This window comes from Leptinotarsa decemlineata, unplaced genomic scaffold, assembly GCF_025532065.1.
Source record: "Leptinotarsa decemlineata unplaced genomic scaffold, Ldec_3_MD MMD2_tig00003335_RagTag_RagTag, whole genome shotgun sequence".
NCBI lineage: Eukaryota > Metazoa > Arthropoda > Insecta > Coleoptera > Chrysomelidae > Leptinotarsa > Leptinotarsa decemlineata.
Genome location: NW_027412587.1, coordinates 3,592,639 through 3,611,208, shown reverse-complemented (window position 1 = coordinate 3,611,208; position 18,570 = coordinate 3,592,639). Strand labels below are relative to the sequence as shown.

The following is an 18,570-nucleotide window of genomic DNA, read 5'->3' as shown; positions in this document are numbered from 1 at the left end:
AGTTATCGTTTCAGCAAAAATTTGTTTTTCGTAGTCCCCATTAAAAAAATGATTAAAAAAATAAAACTTCACTTAGATGGCCATGACTTCAAATCTAGATGTATTTTTCAATGCTAAACAACTTTTCTAAATAACATTTCCCGATATTTTTCAAAATAAGAGTACTTTACTCTTGTCACAAAAAACCCTTAATAAATAAGTTTCCCATATGATGCATAGGTACTTTGGGGGTGACACTGTATAAAAGTCAACATAAAGATACATATACACACATACACTTACACATATACATATATGATATAACTAGCTAATAAAATATTCTTCCAACGAGTAGAAACTTTTTTCAGTCAGGATTGTTTGAGGGAGCTACTAATTTTTTTTTGGCTCCTTTTGTACTTTCACGTAAATTATTGTAAATGGACAGACCCATAATTGTAGGTGCATTGTCAGAGACCTTATATTTTGTGAATGGAATGTGGTAATTTTTTCGAGTATCGAGCTGTCATTGAATACTTGTTTTTGAAAGGCAATACGCCAACGCTAATCAAAGATGAGTTGGATTCTGTGCATGGGAACTCTGCACCATCATTTACCACAGTGAAATTTTGGGCAGCTGAATCTGAAGGTGGCTGTATGAGCTTGGGAGACGATGAACATTAGAGACGTCCAAAAACTGCAACTACCGATATCGTCAAAGTTGAATCAACATTTAGGCATGAGAATGCTGTCCGTGCGTTGAGTGCCACGTTTGCTCATGTTAAGCCAGAAACGTGTTCAAATGAACATTTCCAACGCTCTGTTGGAGCAGTTTAGGCGCAATAAATCCGAGTTTTGTCGCCGATTCATTACTGTAGATGAAACTTGGATACACCATTATGTGTCCCAAACAAAAATACTGTCCAAACAGTGGACTGTAAAAGGGGAACTGGCTCCAATAAAATAACTGTAACAGAAAAAGAAAATCCTGTGCAAAATACATTAATTACGGTTTGAACTACTTGACCATCCGCCTTACTCACCAGATCTAGCCCCAAGCGACTTCTTTTTGTTTCCTCATCTAAAAATGGCGCTCGGAGGACAGAGATTATCGTCAAATGAAGAGGCATTCGCCTTCGTGAACAGAGAAAAACGCCGAGTTCTATTTGGATGGGTTACAGAGATTGGAGCATCGTTGGGAGAAGTGTGTAGAGTTGAAAGGAGACTGTTGAAAATAAATCTGAAAAAATGTCTTGTATCTTTGTTAGGTCGGAAATTCTTCCGACCACTCTCGTACATTCCTAAAATAATATGAATGTACCGTTCTTCTAATTGCAAGTTCGTTGGTTTCATCAACAGGCACAGTTTTTGTTCTTTGTCCATTATGTACGGCTATGAAGCAGCTATCTGAGAATGATTTATTACTCCGCTACTCATGGAAATAGACTATAGTCCGAATAGTGTTCATGATTATTTAAGGAGGCCCTAGACGGTTAATCATTTTGATCAAAAGCTTGAGTCAATTGATTGACTCAAGCGTGATTGACCGTGTAGGAACCTGTTTGACGCTTGAAGCGAGGCTTGCTGGTGATTGATAGGAGGGGGTTGAAGGAGGGGGTTGACCGTTTAGGGCAATTTTTGTCAAGCATTGCGTCAGTCACTAGGTGGAAATCATGGCGTTCGCTACGAAAAGTGAGCTTCCCGAAAACTCTGAGCGTGAATCCATTAATCTGTTGATGGAATTATATCGCGATTGTCTGGAATTATGAAAAGTGAAGAGCAAGGACTATTACAACAGAAACAAGACCACCGTTGTTTATTTTCCTGTTGTTTTTTCCACTTGAGGGAAGCCAATGTGAGGGAGAGGAAGGCCAAATTTGTGTTCGAAATCATTGCTCACCGAAATGAACCACCAGCGATCGAACAACAAGTGTCCCCTGGTCACATTTCTGGTGAGAAGAAGGTTTTGATCAAAAGATTGAAGAGTTGATTGCAGTTGATTGAAGCGCGCGTCAATCGATTGACTCAATCGTTTGATCAAGCAGATTGATCGTTCAGGTCCACCTTTAGAGCACTTTCGATAATTTCTTCAGATCGTAAAAAGTGGACAAAAGTGTTATTTGAACACGTTATGGATTTTCATCAAGTATCGGCCAATTCCACAGATAGTAAACACAATATTAATTCCTTCGAAAAGTTTAAAAACAAAATATATAAATTCGTATTTGTCGTTTCCGGAATGTTAATGTTTTCTAATAATATGGAAAACACATCAACCTGTAAACAACAATCTGACGGTTTTTTTGAAAACTCCCACGTATTGTCACGGAATTTTCTAAACATTTCACACGAGTTGTTTTCTTTACCTCGATATCATAAACACGTTTTGTTTTCAAATAGATTCAAAATGCAAACAAATTATTGACACGTTTTTAATGTTTTCGCAGATTTGATTTTAGTTAGCAGGATAGAATGTATGGAACAGATGAGATACGTATTTAATTTTTATTTTTTTTTCGACGAATCAGTTGAAGAGTTACTCCTCTTCTCCATGGATTCAGAACATGTTATATTTTTCAGATTTCAGCTACGGTGTATGCATGTTTAAGAGCGCTATTTTTATTTGTTTATTTGTGCTTCTGTATATACATATGATTAATTCTAGATTGTTCGACCTCCAACCGGTCGGCCTTTTACCAAATTCGCGAGAACGGTGTCCCACTACAGCTGGCGATTGTTTAGGTTTATAGGAATAAACGGAGTTACGGAGAGATCATTATTTGTTTTCTGTTTGAACTTCGCGTAATAAGTGAAAAGAGCTATTGGTTTTGTATTTTTTGAGTGTAATACATTGTTGAAAATTACTATAGTAATTTTACAAAAAAAGAGTTGGGAGTTTTAAAGCATAACATTTTTTCCATATCAAAATCACGTTTTGTAAATTTACTACACGATTTATTCCAACTTATTTAGACATTATTACACTGGACACATTATTACACTGGACATATTACACTCTTTGTAAATTTGTTGATCAAATTTACTACGCATTCAATTCAACATGGCTAAGAAAAATTATAAAACATTAATTGCATTTTTAGTAAATATCTATGGAACGTTTTTTTTTGTAATATCACAATACAAAATTTTTAATTTTGTTGAGCAAATTCGGTAGAAATATTGTAATTTCAAAATGCTGCTAAAAATCATCTGTTACAATTTTAGTAATATATTACTAGTAGTATTACTCATATAAATTTGGAAACGTTATCAAGAAATTTTTATTGAAAAAGTTGAATAATTCTGATATGCTGCATTATAAATACTAACTAACTAAACAGTCCATTTTTCCTAAGTTGATGGCAATTATCACAAATCAGTTGGATTTACCAAAATATCGGTTTTGAACAGTTTGTTAGGTAAATTGAACATTGTGATTTTCAATTCTTTAATGATTCACGAATGATGCTTTATCATACCGCGGAACTTATGTTGGTGCTCTAACTGAAGATCCTGAACAATTCAATTGGATATGCTTAATAATAGTGGATCAAGTTGGTCATAGTAAAAATTTTACCATGAAACTGTTGTCACTGTTAATAAATTTGCTGTTAATTTGTTATGGCATTTACGAAAGCGATAAAAGTTCACTGAAACTATTAATTTGTTGTTGAATATAAAAGGCGAAAGATTTTTTCGCACTGAAGAGAAACGTTATATGTAAACATGGAAATTTTGATATATATATATTGGTAGTCAAGGGGTACTTCATAACAATATTGAGAAGGTATAACTAACAATATGAATCTAATGAAAATATGTTTCTCTCAATCAGCCCTGTCTCTTATTTTACACAACGCCAGACTGCTCCTATGGATATGTCGAAGGATTTGTGGTAAAACTTGGGGTTTAGGTTCCAAACAAATCCATTGGATTTATTTGATGATGTCAAACTAATGATCACTTATGGTGCAATTGCCTGGTGGCCGAAGGCTTTACAGAAAACGGCCCAGGCGAAGCTCTCTGGCTTACAGAGACAGGCTTGTCTGGCCATCAGTGATTTCATCAGTACCACACCGTTAGCGGCCATGGAGATCCTTCTAGATCTACATTTTTCTGGAGAGGCTAGATGGACTGCATATAGACTTATGCACATTGCCAATTGCACAAATCAATTTAAAGCGAGTGTTGGTTGACACTGGAAGTCAGATCATTCTGTAAATGATATCTGACTTTATGCCTCCAACTATCAACTACGAACTGCCTTCAGTTGCAGACCCAGGACAGAGATTTCAACCTGCCTAGGAACCTATGCGACTGTATTTTATGCGGAAATTCACGCTATTGAATTGTGTGGGGAGAGATTGGAAAAATCCAACTTCATACACAAGTCAATAAAAATATTCTCAGACAGTCAAGCGGCGTTGAAAGCTCTTGGCTCCTACCGAGCAACGTCTAAATTGGTAGGAAATCTCTTCGATAGGAAGATAGAAAGGCCTTTAGGCTTTGCCAAACAAACATTGAACACCTGGATGGCAAGAAGATTTATGGACTTCTGGCAGGATCTTCCAGGATTGGCTCACTCCAAGGCGGATATTCACCCTTCGAAGCTTGATACCAAACAGTTGTTGGACTACAGTAGGGTTGAACTACGTTGTCTAACAGGTCTTCTTACAGGTTACTGTCATTTGAATCATCATATGCAGAGACTAGGATTGTCGGAAGACAGTGTGTGTCGCCTCTGTTTGGAAAATGATGAAACAGCAGAGCAAATACTTTATGCCTGCCCCGCTGGGGACCGAATCAGGTTTTTAGAGTTGGGCACAGCCGTACTTCTACCATCTGACCTGAAAGACCACTTATCGTACAAACTAATCGGCTTCATTAAGAAGCTGGATTTATTTGGTCGAGTGTGAATTGGTGTGAGCCACAATAAACCCTTGCGGGTCACTAGGAACCTAACCTAAGTGTCGCTTGACGCGCGTTTCGCTGGCCGAGTTAGGAACATCACTTCTTATTTAATCATATTCACTTTTATCTAATGTTTTCTGCAGCAAAATGTTATGATTTTGTCCATTAAGTTTTTCGGGTTAAAATTATTTTCAAATGTAGATAAAAAAAAGTTCTTCAAATACATCAAGTTCGACAAATCATTATTTTAGCCATTGTCGATATATGAAATGTAAAACCTTTATTAACCATGCCAATAAGACGCAAGATTAAAATTTTGTAATTCATAATTTTGCAGTTGTGACACGTTTTGAGGGTATAAGATAATAATTGATTCTGAAATTTTCATTTCATTATCAAACGGAACTGAAGGTTGTTTCAACCTCTCTAAAAAACATTTCGATTTCCATATGTTTTTGTTGCTGCCACAGACAGCATCGATTGACGTCGATTAAACACAGACGTGGAGGTAATAAACGAAACGTCCTTGATTATAATAATAGTTTACTTTGTTTCGATTCAGCGAGCGTGGCGTATTGAAATGTAAATGTTGCAGAAAAAAAAAGGAGTCAAGCATTTCCTGACTATCTACCTCACGCGACCGTTGATCTTTCGAATTTCGATAAAAATAAATTTTGGATACTACGTAAAAACGAGGTAGTGAAGCGTATGCCAATTTCGTTTGTTTTTGCTTCTATTCCCATCGTCGATATTCGAGGCGAACTTTGATCGGGCTAATGGTCTTTGTATGATGAGACGAGAAATGCGTTTTGCTTTTGTCAGAACTGCGTCGTATTATCCTTATTAGAACGATAAGAAATATCTTTGTGGTCGGGTGCAAACAAAAATTCGTGATGTCAAAATCACCGACCTCGTTCTTTGTCTTCGCTCTGTACATGGCATCTTTCTTAGTTCAGATTGATTAGTTGCTACTTGAGAGGTGAGAGACGTTTTTCGACGAACGAGCCGATATTTTTAATGAAAAAACATTTGAAAACCTATTTCGGTTCAGCTGCAAATGAACTCAAGTCAAGAATTTTACATAGAACCCTGTATATTTTTGTAGACGATTTCGTAAAATATACAATTCTCGTTTCAACGATTTAACACGATTGACCATTTCTCTTTCAGTTGTCAAACAATTTTACGTGATGCACAAAAAAAACGATGTTTACTCAGTTTTTGAATATGAATGTTTGAACCGAAATTTCTCACCAATTCTCGTACTTTTCACTACTTTAAGTGTCTCAGTAGGAAGTTACATTTTTTGAATGTCAACATTGAAAAGTGTGCCTCTCGTGCTATAAAAAAATGTCGAAAGGTGCTTTACATTTCAGTTTTTTGTGCCGGTGAAAAAGTGAAAGTTGCAAAGCTTCCTACTTTATTTTGTTAGAACGAATTGGCACAGCAAAACCAACCTCAGTGCCTTTTGTTGGGCAGTAGACGGTGAGTTGACGTGGGTGGTTTGCTCAACTCATTCACTCGACCGCTGTGCGAATCGGTGGTTCGAACCGCAAGGCCGGACGATCGATTTTCGCTTCTTATAGTTCAACCGGTGTTGGAAATCAGACGTTAACAGGTAAGACCTCGTTAGTACTTAGCGACAGCTAGTTAACGGAAAAACAGAACAGAGTACAATACACTTTGATGTGTAAGGCGTCTATTTATATTTTCGATATAAATGATCTAAATATTTCATTGAAAAAAATCATAAAAAGTACGTGAACTGGTGAACTCCAATTCTTGAATTATTATTTGAAAACTAAGCAAACATCGTCTTATGTTTCCATCTACATAAAGTTGTTTGGCAATATTTGCATAGATGACGTTACAATGTCGCCATTTTGAATTTAGGCAAAATGGCGCCTTTTTGAAGGAAAATGGTTACTTGTGTTATATCGTGAAAATGCGTTTTTTTATTATATCAAATGGTTTAATAATAACCAATGAGACCTAATGTTTTTTGGGCAATAAAGCATATTATTACTATTATTATAATATACGAAGTTATATTTGAAATTCATGGCGTTAAAACCAAAATACGCTCACATTTGTTTTTTTTTTATTATAAATATCGGCTTCAATTATCTAACAGAACCTGAACAACTGAATGACGTCGTGTACAATGATTGTAAATCTTCAAATATTTTTTTGTAAAGTAAATGAACAAGTCATGGAAGTTGTGAAACTAATTCTATTTCTACAAAATGCCTAGATAAATTCAAAGTGGAAATGATGAAATCTACCTAGAATTCAAATATTACCTTTATTAGAACTGAACTTGCTCGTATAGCGTTTGCGTTGTTAATTGTTGGAATTATGGCTATTCTCTCACGCAGAGGTTTATCTGGTAAGCAGAAAATGTTCGTCAACAGCGTACCCCGATCACGTTCTACGGGATCAAGTATATTTTTTGAACGTGCCGTGAACTAAAATTGAAGCAAACTTTGAGTAAGTACTCTATACAAGACCTTGCCAAGGAGCCCAATCTGCCTGCCTTATGTTAAACACAGAATTTCCAAAAAACACAAGTTTTTCTTTTATAAATATCGACCAGTCTGGACATTAGAGGGCTGGATATCAAGAGATTTGTTTTTTGCCATTTCAGTAATTAAAACTGGTTTTCTCGTGTTTTTTACGCTGGCTGTTGCACCTATTCTAACGATGTTTGTTCCAAATGCGTCACTGAACAGCAGCGCCAACATTGCTAAACCGAATGCTAATTTTCACTTATAGGAACCTCGTGACTATTATTATCGCATCGCCTTGCCATTTACGTAACTGGAATAATTACATTTGAAATTTTAAAGAGATTCAATTCAGCGATTATTTTTCAAAATAGAAAAGAGCTACTATTTCATTTGTAATAATTGAAGGGCTCTATGCAAAAAGTCCGTAAGTGACATTTTTGCGAGTCTAAACTAGTTGCGCCATCAAGATATATATTGAATGTACTTTCAATTACTCTATCTAGTTTTCGCCTAAAATTTTCCGAAGTTCCTCATTTCTCAAGTCGCATTTCCTAAAGTGACGAGAGGTTTCATGCAAGAAGAACCTAAGTGTTAAAAAAGTACCTAACTTCAAAAAAGAACCGAAGTGATATCAGATACAGAACAGTGCGTGTTTTGTTATTTTCATTGTGTTGCTGTTTTTATGTAGTAGCCTTGTTTTTTGCGAAAATGAGTGACTTTGAAGAAAATATAATCAAGTAGATATTACAGCTTTAGATTTCTATCTGAAGAAATACAAAACCGATGAAAAAGTTATATTGTCAATTATTTGCAACAACTGTTTTTCGCAGAATAAAAACAAATTTTTGTTTACGTATATTTGGATTCTCTTTGTGCATCTAGGCTCATTTAGAAGATCGTTATATATTATCCTATTTCAGGGCATTCAATGATGCCAATAGACCGATGCTTTGCCTTGATAGAAAAAAAAAAGACTTAAGATGAAAAGGTGAATAATCCTAACTATAATATGAAGCTTATCCAAAACGTGTTTTTGGAACATAGCTTATTAACCAAAAACGCTGATATTTCCGATTAATTCCCAACGTTGAGGGTGCGAGACTATAAACAGTTTTATGCAACTAAAATAAAACTACCAATTTCAGGAATTTCAAAATGTCTATCTGTAATCTTCTCTACAAATGATAAACCTAAACGTAGAGTAACTATGACAGGGGAGTATTCAAATTCTTTTGTTCTTTACAAAGTAGGATGTCAAAGATTTATTGCCAACTCAATTCTAATGAATGCCTTCATTTCATAAAGCATAAATAAATCTGAAAAACTAGCCAATATTAAATTCCTTCTTCAGTATATAGAAAAGAAAGAAAATCGAGAATTTCGTAAGGTGTTAGAGGAAGCTTTCAAAAAAAAAGAAAATCACGGAAGAAGATAAATCACACGCTGAAGATTATGAGTATAATGTTATTTTTGACGTTTTTTCAGTTTCTTATTTTGTGTGTTAGTATTTTGCTTTGCCTTGTATAATAAAAATATTGATTTGGGTTATATATTAGTCTTTTGAAAATTTTTTTTTAAAGAAGTCCCTCAGTGAAAATTTGTATTATTTTTTACAAAAGAACTGTATGTCACATTGGGTCTTAATTCTTAAAAATATAATACCTGAATACTCGTTTGATCTGTGATAAAAGTTAAATCTTTTAAAACTATAACCACTTTATTTCCAGGAAAAATTAAAACTTTGAATCTTCAGTATCTCAAAACGAGAAAAAGTCACTTAGGGACTTTTTGCATAGAGCCCTTCAATTGAACGATAATGTTTATATACAGGGTGGGGCACCGAAAACGATAAAAGATCGAATATCTTCAAAACACATGTTCTCTGAAGAAAATGCAAAAACCCGTCGATTTGAAATCCAAAGCGGACATCTTTCTATCATAACCTCAACTGTAAATACCTCTCCTCCCACCCCTCGATCAACATCCCCAAATAATTTGAATAGGGAAAGTAGTAGGTGTGACACACCATTGAAAAGGTAATTTCATAAGGAATTCGGCCATGTCGATTTTCGCTACCAACTTTCTATTTTGGCGGCCTCTTGCGGTAAAAAAACTGTTCCATATTCCAAATTATGATACTTCATTTGCAAGCTGATTTGACATTAATTCGGTGACAATGCATTATGGAATTTTTCTAAGGGAAAAAACAAAATGGCGGCTCCATAATGGCGGACAAAATTTGCAATTATGATCCGATTTGAGTCAAAATTGATAAGTGGTGGTTTTCAGGGTCGGAAATTATGATTTGTCATTGCAAAAAACAATATGATGGCGGACGAGATGTGTAATTATAGTCCGATTCGAATCAACATAAGTTTTTTCAGGGTCGGAAATTATAATTTTTTGTCGATGCAAACAACCAAGATGGCGGGCGAAATTTGTAATTATGGTTCGATTCGACCTGGCACCGAAAACGAATTTTTCAAAACAGATGTGTTGTACAGTAATACAAAAACACGTCGATTTTATGTCTGAGGGGAACATCTTTTTGTCGTAACCTCAACTGTCATACCTCTCTTCCCACCCCTTGGTCACTCAATAAATTCTGAAGAGGGAAAGTACTAAGTGTGACTCAGGAACCGGCAGTGAAAAGGTTATTTCCATGAGGAATTCAGACTTGTGAGTGTTCGCTACCTAACTTTTCATTTTGGCGCCCTATTGCGGGATAAACAACGGTTTCGTATTCCAACTTATGATGATATTGTATTTGAAAGGTAATTTGAACAATTCACGAGAAAAGAACAAAAATTGAAAAAATCAACATTGCATGAACTTGAAAATTGGAAAATTGTGCATAAATTTAACTAAGATCAATCCAAACTACATTGATTCACAGTAGATGCTCGAAGTGTTTTCCATTCACTGCCATACATGAGTATAAGTTCGTCTCAAAACGTTGTCTGACGTTTTGGAGCATGTCTGGGGTTATTTGACGACATTCGGTTATAATACGTTGACATAACTCTTCTAATGAACCTGTCTGAGTGGCGTATATTTTATTTTGCGAATGGTCGCACAAAAAGTAATCTAAGCGGAATAAATCGGGAGATCGGGGAGGCCTTTCAATGCATTCTCTTCTTTTAGTCCAGTGTCTAGAAAACCACTACCGCTACAGACGGAGGAGCTCCGTCCTGTTGGTATATTAGGTGATTCTCAAGGTATCGGTTATCGTTTTCTATTATGTCCGTTAACGTTGGATCAACAGTATCTTTGAGTAATTCCAAATACATGTCTCCAGTCAGATTACCTGGTAGAAAAAAAATGGACCAATAATACGATCGCCAAACATTAAAGCCCAATTGTTTTTAGTCATACTGGAAACTTGTAAAACCCCCATATGCCAATTTTGAATCGAATCGAACCACAATTATAAATATCGTTCGCCATCTTGTTTTTTGCATCGACAAAACAATCATAATTATCTACCCAGAAAATCCCCACATACCAATTTTGATTCGAATCGGACAATAATTATAAATTTCGTCCGCCATCTTGGAGCCACCATATTGTTTTTTTGCATTGACAAAAAAATCATAACTTTTGACCACCACTTATCAATTTTGAATCAAATCGGACCATAATTGCAAACCTTGTCCGCCATTGTGGAGCCGCCATTTTGTTTTTTTTTCCTCAGAAACATTCCCTAACGAATTGTAACTGAATTTTTGTGAAATCAGCTTGTAAATGGAGTATCATAATTTGGAATACGGAACAGTTTTTTTCCCGCAAGAGGCCGCCAAAATAGAAAGTTAGGTAGCAAAAGTTGACATAGCCGAATTCCTTATGAAATTACCTTCTTTAATGTGTCACACCTACTTTTCCTATTCAAATTGTTTGGGTGATAGTGACCGAGGGGTGGTGGAAGAGGTATGACAGTTGAGGTTATGATAGAAAGATGTCCCACTTGGATTACAAATCGATGTGTTTTTGCATTTTTTTCAGAAAACTGGTGTTTTGAAAATATTCGATATGTTTCGTTTTTGGTGCCTCACCCTATGTAAGCAAACAGTTTTTCATTTTTCTTCACATCATGATGGTGTTAAATTGGTTTTAGTTGGAGATATTATACATATTAAAATGCTGTATTTCGTAAAGACTTCTGTTATTAACAACTTTTTGAAAATAGAACCTCGATGTATCCCATTCGTTTAAAAACATTATTTTCAATAACAAGCTTATATGCTATCTTTCCAATAATATTTATAAATGATTAAAATATATTTTTCTTGCACGTGGCGGATTAATTAGATCTAAATTTATAAATATGTGGTGGGTTTGAGCGGTTTCCATTCATCTCTGAATAAAATTGATGAGAGACCATAAACGGACAATTTAAAAACGATTACGCCTCATGTCAAGTGAATATTCATTATTATCGAATTAACCTGGCCATAGCTTGATATGTGAGTAGGGTACTCTGCCTCTTTGACACTGGATCTGCAACAAGACGAATACAAAATGAGATATCGTTATAGCACGAGCAAAATGGGGATTAACTCGAGCGTCATAGAGACCTATTAGGTTGCAAAGCTTAGATGATAAGAAGAAAAAAATGTTATATAATATATACCTTTTCATCGGTGGGGGAAGCTGCTATAGATTATTAAATATGTAAAAAAAACTGTTGCATGGACATACTCGAGCGCGTCAGATATTGATACCATCAATGTCCTACGTATTTTTAATAATGTTGGTATGTTAAGGTTGTACGTAAGGGTTTAAAATGAAAAAAAAAATTAATCGAGCGCGTCAGATTTTCTAAGAGGGTGTTAAGTGCACCAAAAAAAATCTCTCATTTCGATCTGACGCAAACTCGCGGCCATTATTATAATGTGAAAAAAAATCGTCATTGTGAAATATTCAAGCGCGTCAGATTAAGATATATATGGTTCATCTTCATGTTTTAGACGTGCTGTCTCATAATCTGACGATTATCTAGACTATCTAGAGGGATTTCCCTAATCTGACAAAAAATTATTTTTCAATTTTTTTTTAATCATTGAACTTAATTAATTGAAAAGCTCAGGAAATAGCATGCAAATAAATAAGTGTATGTTTTTTAAATAGAATACTTGTATTTATAAAAAAAATAACATGGAACGAAACACTTTATAAGATACTAGCGGACCCAGCGAACGCCATTCCACCTAACAGTCAATGAATGGGCCGATTTACGATTTTACATTTGATACAAAATTATCAAGTATAATAAAATAAATAGGAATTGGTAGTAAGAGTTCACTATTCAGTAAAGCACCCTGTGATATACATGTGAGCTGTCAGTTGCGTTTTATTATAACACATCACTATCATCACTGATGTTTTGCCTCTTTCATTATTATTTTATTGATAAAATATATTTCAATAGTCATTTTCCTATTCCCGGTGAAGACGAATCCAAAAACGCAGAAATCATAAAAATTGGTTCAGTCGTTCTTGAGTTCTTCATTATTATTATTATTTTTTAACTGATAAAATATCACATTTCAATACTTATTATCCTAGACAAGTGCTGCGAGGCCTTCTTCTCTCTTTTTTTCTCTTCTTTGATAAGGAAAACTGAGTAATTTGACACCAGAGTTTGTATCATATTCTTCATCTTCTAGACTTTTCACGCGTTCATTTCTTCAATTGCTTTTTGCGGTTTCTTCTACCAGTACCTCTAGTTCGTTCTAGACAAGTGCTACGAGGCTTTTTTTTTCTCTCTCTCCTTTTCACGTTTTCCTCATCTCTGATAATGTTTTTTGTGCATATACCCGGGTGCAGATGGTTTTTCCCAATTTTATGAATAGATGTTCGATTCACCTCATTCAGTTTCTTTGCTTCTACCTATCCATTTACAACTAGTTGGGAATTTTAGTTCTCATATCTCTTTTTGCAGTTTAGTGTTATTGTTTGAGTTTAATGAATTTTTCATCTAGTTTCAACTAATGAAATGTTCACTATTTTTCGAGATTAGTTTCAAACTATAGGTACATACATATTTCAAATTGCCCAAAATATTCAGAATTCTATTTAGACACTACGTGACCTCTGTGATATCATATATTGCCAATCACTAGTTTACTCTTTAAGGCAATATAAAAATTATTCCACTGTATTTTTATAAACATATAAGTAAGTGTTTAGTAGAGTGCCTCATTGTGTGAGTATTGCAATTAAATAATCTGAAAATATATTTTCCTGTGACAGTTTAAAAATCATCAATCATTTTACCGTATCCTTAATATTATTGGAGTTCTATCCCAACACCAAACCGTTGATCATCTTCAAGAGGAATCTTCCTCTTGGTGATTGAAACACATGTCGAGGTGTTAAATAAAGGTTTGGTTGTGGGGTAAAACTCCAGTAATATTCATTACAACACAAAAGGTTCCAAACAGTGCATCAGAATTACCGTTTCTTGTTCACAATTAACCACATTCATAATTCACAACTTTTGAGGCCAATCACAGATTAGTGAATTCATAACTACAGTTGTCTTTTGATTATTTTCTACTAACAAAATATGTTCCCAAACATCAAAATTAATCATTGAACTGACAGTCCGTTTTTAAATATATAGGTAGTGTCTAAGAAAGAAAAAAAACGTATTCAAAAAACACTTTATTGTGAGATTTTCACTAAACGATTTTAGAAAACCGCAACACATGTGTCGCCATACAATGGCTTCTTCGGGCGTGTATAATAAAAACGCGTACTTGGGAAGTGAAAACGAGTGTACCCTACTAGAAATTTGTAATCTGACAAAAAAATTGAAATTCGTCACTTGGTAACAAAATGTGATTAGAAACTCAATCAGCTTCATGTCACAGTAAATTGAAAGCAGCTTCTTGGACTAGTGGTTAGATCTCTGAGCTAGTGTGTACCTGTGTTTGACCTCTGGTCAAGTCATATCTCAGAAATTTTTTTAAACTAAAATTGAAAAAAAAATGAAAATAAGAAGTATTTTTGAATGCTTTTTTAGAATGCTTATTGTTATGAAATTCAATGGTATTATTCTGATTCCGGATATCCTTCACAAATGAAGCTTATTTTAAAATATTTCTGCTGAGTCATAGAAAAAGTATACTATTCTACTTGCGAAAATGCCAATACTCACTGGTACGACAAATAGTCTCACGAGTAATGGTAAAGTTTCTCATTAAATAAAATACTATTATTTACGTTTCACTTCATTGTTTGTAAGGTAACGACAGATTTTCATTCTTTCTGGACTGAAAGTCTATAACCATACGAACCATACCTAATGAGACAAAAAAGATTCGTCAGTTGAAGATTTGAGGAGTTGACCGAGTAAGGGAGAATCATTCGATTAGTTTATTATGTGAAACGTTTCACAGAAAACGCCTATATTTCCATATCTATCGAAAAAAAAAATCGTTGAGATGATCCAAACTCCACCTAGCAGGAATACAATGTTATTTCCCTACTCGGCATTCGAAACTAATCATTTTCAGTCTCTTTCTTCGAGACGAAAAATATTTATAGGTAAGTATAGAAATCCTACGTCAAGTGTTGATAACCTTGCACGAGTTGAAAATCACGTAGAGAAAACATGATTTACGTCGTTGTTATTATAGACTTTAGAAAACAAAGCTTTTCAAATATTCAAAACTACGCACGTTCGATAATTGCGAAATATCTATCTATGAATTATTCAAAATCCAAAACGACAGAGTAGATATTCCCAAAAGTATAGTTTTTTCTTTTCAAATCGTTTTAGATGACTTGTAAAATCAGATTAATTCGGTACTTCTTGGACAAAAGTCTTTGTTCGTTTTCAACAAAAACCAAATAATCCAATAAGTATTTCGTCAGAGAAGAAATCGTACGCCCCTCTCTAGCCATACAACAGTTACAAGGCAACTTTCCAAGTACGTCCGCCATCATGCTCACAGTGTACGGTTTTTTGGAACTTGTTTCTCTGTCGCACCCATTCTCCGAGGCGATCTCCTGCTTCGTTCGCCGTGACGAAAACACCCGAACAGGGTCGCTTTCATCGTTCGTCGTTCGAATCGAATCAGTCGAATTTCCGCAAGGAGTGTGGTGTGGGTGCACTGGTGCGCTGCCGAAAGGCTTGACCGTCCTTTTTTGTTATTTTTTTGATATTTGTTCATTGTTCCGGAAAACGGTTCGTCGTGTCTAGCTACATCGCTAACGTAACGGCCGCCTGCGATCGACAATTTCGTGTAAACGAGTGCAGTGCGATCGTGTCAATGGCGCTGAAGTTTCAGTAACCAACTCGGGACATATTTCGAGCGGATTCGAATAGTTTCAATGAAGGCGGAGAACAGTTGATCGACAGAAAGTGCGTACCTAGTTGAGAAACAGCTGACGGTCTGGAAACGATACAGTGTCCCAGTTCATCTTCCTAATTTGATTTTAATATCCCAAGGTGAGTGATCGTTTAACAACGTGTCTGAAATTTCTCTTTGTGCGATACGTGAGGTGGTGCAATCTTTTGTGCGTCCCGCGGGGTTGCTTTCGAGACAGATGCACATCGTTCCGACGTGACCTGTGGCCTTCTTACCACAAAGTGAGTATTCGATGACGTACAGCGTTCAGCTGCAATATCGTTGTGGCGTCATCAAGTTCGACGGAAATGTCCTGACGAAGTGGCAATTATTCATTATTGTTGTTGTATCGCATTCCAGGCGAAGGCTTTCAAGGAACGGCGGTTTTCCGCTCTGATGCTCACGAAAAGCGGAATTTTTGGGAAAGTGTATCCTTGTCGTTCATGGCAAAGGTCGATTGGGAAAACATAATCGATCGAAATACGATTATGCAAATGAATTTTCTGTCGAAACTACGATTAGCCTTTATTTCACATGTTAAGAAGAGAGGGATTAATGCAAGGTTCCCCACGAATGATGAATAATATTTCGTAATATTTCGACAAGTGTGACGTCGCTACGTCAACGTGTGACGTCATTTACGATTTTTATCGCCTTTCTCGAATTTTTTTCACGAAAATTATTCTGGAAAATCTTGAAATGAAACAAAGGAAAATATTCGATTGTGAACTAATCCACTGTTGATTTCAATTGATGTTACCTAATTTTAGAATCTTGTCAACAGCTTTCTTATATTCAGTATTTATTTTCGACATGATTTTTCATTCTAAATTAAAACCAGGATATTATTTTCTTTGTGGACTTATTTTATTTAAAGTTGCTATTCGTTATTGATACATATAGTAGTAATTTATAGTTTTAATAAAGTAGATACCGCCCGTCTCCATTTATTTTATCTGAATCCTAGAGGAATGAATGGTAATTTACCCAACGAACACTAAAAGTAATGACTTCTGTAGGTCAGCAAAATTTTGAAATATTGGATTAAAATAGTGTTACATCTATCAATTGGTTGGACAATAAAATTCATGAATTAATTCATAAAATAATTGACGAATTTATGGAAAACGGTAAACAATTTACATACGTTGAAATAATCACTCGACGTGAAGTAACCTTTTAAGACAATGAAAAAATATTTTTTATGAATGTTTAACCAACACCAACTTCCTCACAATTCATAACCTTGAATGTCATTGTTTTATTTAAAATTGTGTATAATTCAACGATCGAGAAATGTGGCCGTTACTCGTGTGAATGAAGGCGATCGTCGTTAATCATTCGAGCGAGTAGTGACCATTTCTTCCGAGTAGAATACTTAACTTTTTATATGACTGATAACAGCAATATTTAAAAATAAGATTAAGTTATGTAGAATAAGAGTCGCCCCCTCAGAAGTCGACACTTGTGCGATCTGAAGATCAACGAGGTCTTGCTTTTTAACGTGCAATTCCTAACATGGGATAGTAATATCTATTCATATTTCGAACAATTTCCATGAACAAAATCATTTTTTGTTGACACAATCAATGGTGTAACTCGAATAATTCTATAATAATAATATAAGGTATCGATTATTCTATATCCATATTCATATTTCCATTACTGGTACTGATAGAAGGTTGTCTCATCAAATGAAAGATTTTTTCGGCAGGAACGTTTTTATTTGTCAACCAGTCATCTATATATCCTTCCGCAACAGATGTTGAATTCCACCCTTCATGTTTCTTTAAAGCAGTGATGCCTCACCCTCCACCTGCATCCACTAGCAGGGCGGCAGGTGATAGTAGAAACGTATACCCAGTATAAAGTTGGAATTTGGACGTTTTGAAATTGGTGCTATCTGTTTACATAGCTCCGAATTTATTGATTCCAATTCTTTGATTGGTGCATTTATCTGTCAGATAATTCAGAAAAAGTGAATTTTTCAATACGTTACTTGGTCGCAGCTTGGATATATTTAATACAAATATGATAAAAATGGTGTATTATCGTAAAATTCCCCATTATTTTTCATTTGAATGTTCGGTATAGTGGACTAATATAGCCGATCTAAAATATTTCAAGCCGCTTGTTGTCATGGAGTTCTCATGATCAATGCAACCTAAAAATAAAAACATTGAAAAATAAGGTCTAATTTTTGTTATTTTACCCAACTTCAATTCATTTGAAAATTGAGTGGTTAAAAGAAAACGTACCAGCCGTGCAGCAAATTGTGGTGACATATATCTATTTGCATTTCTAAGTACTCTCATTTTTCATTGTCTAGTGACAAACTTTTGAAAAATATCAATTTCTTACCTTTGTCGCAAGAGGTTATTTTCAGTGTTACTATCTCCATTTGGGTTTGAAGGCCGACGTAGTTTGGAACTACATCCTAACGTTTTGCCAAAGTGGCTGGCTTCTTCAGAGGTTTATTCATCTTGATGATTCACCGATGACTGGATGTCATCGGTGAATCATCAAAATGAATAAACCTCTGAAGAAGTCAACCACTCGTGCTGCCGAAACGTTATGATGCAATTCCAAACTACGACGGCCTTCAAATCCGAATGGAGATAGTAACACTGAAAATCTCGTCCGCTAAAGGCTTAACCTATTTATAAGATGTATTTTGTCAGGTACTTCGTTTAAAAATGAATGAGATAGACAGTTACAATATTCACGAAATATTACATTACTTACTGCAATTTTTGTATGAGTGTATTTTTTGTTATTAAAATTGAACCATATTACTCGCTGATAATGTAGGAAGT

At 35.1% G+C, this 18,570-nt stretch overlaps 1 protein-coding gene across 3 annotated transcripts in view; it reads left to right on the top strand.

Moving 5' to 3' along the window:
- drn (zinc finger AN1-type doctor no) overlaps window positions 1-18,570 on the top strand; it is a 62,295-nt gene that overhangs the window by 23,181 nt on the left and 20,544 nt on the right. The window contains exon 1 of one of the 3 annotated variants that reach the window (XM_023155779.2): window positions 15,475-15,855. The exons of 1 other annotated variant lie outside the window; for it this stretch is intronic. The gene's annotated coding sequence lies outside the window, so the exon portion shown is untranslated. Of the gene's footprint in view, window positions 1-15,474; window positions 15,856-15,877; window positions 15,997-18,570 lie in introns of those variants that run through there. One more of the 3 variants, XM_023155781.2, reaches the window with a different exon arrangement.